Genomic DNA, 4,774 nt, shown 5'->3' with positions numbered 1-4,774 from the left:
GGGCGAGTGGGCAAAGTGGCCGGGGCTGGGCGGGGGCCAGGCACTCCTCTCCAAGCACGAAGTCACCAGCTATGTCCTTGTACTCTAGGCACTCACTGACCTTAAACCTTACCGATGCAGGGGGATGACAGGGCCCTACAGAACAATTGTGAAAGGTAGTAATGTCTGACCCCTCTTCCTGGTCTCTGAGCATCGCTAGGATGGTGTCGCATCTCTTCCACACACAACTAGCTGGGATCCCTGAAGAAGTTACGGTATTTAATCCCTTGAACCTCAGTTTTTCTCATCTGAGAAATGGAAATGATAACAATAAAAGTATCTGTGCCATAGGTATTGTAAGAGATAAATGAGATGAAGCCTGTAAGGAGCCTAGCAATGATAAATGCTCTATAAATGTTAACTATTATTACTGTTGTTATTAAAAAGATCATCCAGTCCTAACCTGTTTGGCTCAGTGGATAGAGCATGGGCCTGTGGACTGAAGGATCTCAGGTTCGATTCCGGTCAAGGGCACATGCCCGGGTTGCGGGCTCGATCCCCAGTTGGGGGCGTGCAGGAGGCATCTGATCAATCAATGATTCTCTTTCATCACTGATGTTTCTCTCTCTCTCTCTTCCTCTCTAAAATCAATAAAAATATATTTTTTTAATTAAAAAATCATTCACATTTACCTACCCTTTGGGGATAGAAAACATTTTTTGCCTGGAATACCAGTTTTCTTTAAAAAATATATATATTTTATTGATTCTCTACAGAGAGGAAGGGAGAGGGACAGAGAGTTAGAAACATCGATGAGAGAGAAACATCGACCAGCTGCCTCCTGCACACCCCCCACTGGGGATGTGCCTGCAACCAAGGTACATGCCCTTGACCGGAATCGAACCCAGGGCCCTTTAGTCCGCAGGCCGATGCTCTATCCACTGAGCCAAACCAGTCAGGGCTGGAATATCAGTTTTCAACAGCCAAAGTCAATTGCTAGAATGTAAAAAAAATCATACTAGACCAGTGGTTGGCAAACTGCGGCCCCTTGAGTGTGGTTCTTCCACAAAATACCACGTGTGGGCGCGCACGGAGAGTGCGATTGAAACTTTGTGGCCACACTCAAGGGGCCAAAGAGCCGCATGTGGCTCGCGAGCCGCAGTTTGCCGATCACTGTACTAGACCATAAGGATCCAAAGTTGGCTTCCTCCCTTGAGCTCCATAGTAAATACTAATAAATATTGGAACAGCAATGGCATCCAATATATAGGTTATTGATATGGTCTCGGGCTCCCTGTTGATAGGTTGTCTCATTTACCCTTTAAACAACCTCACAAGGTAGAGCCCCTTTTGCAATGAGGACATGACCCAGAGAGGAGAAGCACCCTGTGTAGGGTCACATAGTTGGGAGTGCTAGAGACAGGACTCAAATTCAGCTGTAGCTCCTGTTTTCCCATCTCAGGGAACAGTGTCACAGCAACCACTCAAGCAGATGCCTGAGACACCTTGATGCCCACCTGGCCTCTACCTTAATGTCAATCCATCAGCAAGCCCACCATCCCACCTTCAAATGTGACTTTATCCACTTCTTACTGTCTCTACTCACTTCACCCTTGTCTAAGCTGCCTTTCTCCTGAAAAAGCTCTAACAGCCTCCTTCATGTCACTTGCCTCTCTTAAGCCCATTGTCCACACTGAAGCCAGAGGGGCCTTTGAAAAACATAAATCAAATCACATTACCCCTGACCTTCCCCTTTAGAGCCCTTTAAGTCTTTCTGTTGCTCTTAGAATAAAACCCAAACTCCCTTCCAACAACTATAGGACCTTGCATGGTCTACGCCATGCTTATTATTCTAGCTTCATTTTAGATGGGTGGGTTTATCTTGACAACAGTGAATCTTCAGTTTTAGGGCCCTTGCTTTCATTGGTCCCTCCATGGTCCTGGGGGAAAACATAGCCATGTGTTCACCTGGGCACATGTTTTTGGAAATTTGGCAGAAGTAAGATATTTAACTGTAATCCTTTAAGATCAATGTCTCTTTCCACTCCCACTTTCTATCTATCACACTGTGTTGGTGATGGCAATGGAGGACCCGGAGGATGCAGCTAAGGCACAGTTGAATTAGGTATACATTTAATTTAGGTTCAGAGATGTTTTGGGCTGAATGTTTGTTTTCCCCCAAAGCTCATATATTAAAACTAGAGGCCAGGTGCATGAAATTTGTACATGGGGGCGGGAGGGGGGGGGTGTCCCTCAGCCCAGCCTGCACCCTCTCCAATCCAGGACCCCTTAGGGGATGTCTGACTGCCAGTTTAGGCCCGATTGTCGGACATCCCTCTCACAATCCGGGACCGCTGGCTCCTAACCGCTCACCTGCCTGCTGGCCTGATCCCTCTAACTGCTCTCCCTCGCCTCTAACCACCTCTGCCTCGGCCCCACCACCATGGCTTTGTCCGGAAGGTCGTCCAGAAGATGTCCGGTCTAATTAGCATATTACCCTTTTATTAGTATAGGTCTTAACCCTCAATGTGAAGGTGGGCCTTTGGGAGGTGATTAGGTCATAATCCTCAGGTGAGGATGAACAACAACAACAAAATCATTGTCTTATGACTAGATGATCAAAGAATATACAGAAAAAAAGTAGAGAAAAATTATTAAAGAGCTATATCATGCAGCTAATTAGTAAAAATATGTTGGCTCTAGATTGTATAATATTTGTGGTATTTGTCAGCTTTTTAAATTTTGTAATTTGTGGAGAAGACCAAGATGGCGGCATAGGTAAACACCGCAGACTGCTGCCGCAAACAACCACTTCAAAAATCAACTAAAAGGACGGAACGGACATCACCCAGAACCACAGGAGGGCTGGCTGAGGAGAGACTCTTCAACTAGAAGGAAAAATAACAGCACACCGAGGCTCAGAGGAGGCGAAGTGTGGAAAATACTCAGGTGCGGAGGTGCGCGCGCAAAGCGGGCTGGTGGCTGAGAGCGCGGTTGTCGTTTTCGGTCAGGGGGGAGTCTCAGACTCTGAGCTCCAGATACGGGCGAATCGCTGGGGACTCGGACTCAAACGGGAGAAGCGGGAGTGTCTGGCATCAGTTGGAAGGCAGCTTTCCCTCCGAGGTTTGCAGCGGTTCCTGGGGTTCTGAGAAGCAGAGCCTCTGGGAACAGGACTGAGGGCACCATAACGGCTCCCTCCGCCCGCCCTGTTGAGCCCGCCCCGCCCAAGCCCTGCGCAGAGCCATTTGCCGGATCGCCTCAGGCAAAGGCTAGATTAGCACCTCCCCAGAGGACAGAAGTTTTCCGCGGCAGACACAGCTGATTCACACAGCCAGTCGGCCTGGTGGTCAAATCCCTCTAGTATTAACTACAACAATCAAGGCTCAACTAGAACAAGACTGCGCACAAAGACCACTAGGGGGTGCACCAAGAAAGCATAAAAAATGCGGAGACAAAAAAACATGACAGAAATGGAGGATATAGAGCTAAAAAACGCAATTTTGAGGGCTTGCAATAAACTTTTGGAGAGCTTCACGAAAACTAATGAGACCCTCGATGCTATGATAAAGAAACTAGAAATTAAGCATACACGCTCTGAAATAAAGAATATTACACCCAATAGCAGACCAGAGGAGCGCAAGAATCAAGCCAAAGATTTGAAATGCGAAGAAGCAAAAAACACCCAACCGGAAAAGCAAAATGAAAAAAGAATCCGAAAATACGAAGATAGTGTAAGGAGCCTCTGGGACAGCTTCAAGCGTACAAACATCAGAATAATTGGGGTGCCAGAAGATGAGAGACAGCAAGATATTGAAAACCTATTTGAAGAAATAATGGCAGAAAACTTCCCCCACCTGGTGAAAGAAATGGACTTACAGGTCCAAGAAGCGCAGAGAACCCCAAACAAAAGGAATCCAAAGAGGACCACACCAAGACACATCATAATTAAAATGCCAAGAGCAAAAGACAAAGAGAGAATCTTAAAAGCAGCAAGAGAAAGAGACTCAATTACCTACAAGGGAATACCCATGCGACTGTCAGCTGATTTCTCAACGGAAACTTTGCAGGCCAGAAGGGAATGGCAAGAAATGTTCAAAGTGCTGAATACCAAGAACCTACAACCAAGAATACTTTATCCAGCGGGGCTATCAGTCAGAGTTGAAGGTCAGATAGAGAGCTTCACAGATAAGGAAGGGCTGGGGGAGTTCATCACCACTAAACCAGTATTGTGCGAAATGCTGGGGGGTATCCTTTAAGATGAGGAAGAAGAAAAAGGTAAAGATGCAAATTGTGAGCAACAAACATGCATCTATCAACGAGTGAATCTGGGAATCAAGTGAATGGATAGTCTGATGTACAGAATGAACTGGTGATTATAATGAATCGGGGACATAGAGAGGGAGTGGACTGACTGTTCTTGGCGGGGAGGGGGGAATGGGAGATGCGGGAAGAGACTGGACAAAAACCGTGCACCTATGGATGAGGACAGTGGATGGGGAGTGAGGGCGGAGGGTGGGGCGGGAACTGGGAGGAGGGGAGTTATGGGGGGGAAAAAAAGAGGAACAAATGTAACCTGAACAATAAAGATTTAATTAAAATTAAAAAAAAATAAATAAATAAATTTTGTAATTTGTTATTATTTCTTCTGTTATTCTAAAAAAATTTATTTGCTAACCAAATTCTGTATTTATGACTTTGTATTCTTTCTCTTTTTAAAAATATTTTTATTGATTTTAGAGAGAACGGGAGAGGGAGAGAGAGATGGAAACATCAATGATGAGAGAGAATCATTGAT

The sequence above is a fragment of the Myotis brandtii genome, unplaced genomic scaffold, assembly GCF_000412655.1.
Source record: "Myotis brandtii unplaced genomic scaffold, ASM41265v1 scaffold450, whole genome shotgun sequence".
NCBI lineage: Eukaryota > Metazoa > Chordata > Mammalia > Chiroptera > Vespertilionidae > Myotis > Myotis brandtii.
The sequence above is the reverse complement of the archived record's forward strand: the minus strand, read 5'-3'. Positions refer to the sequence as shown.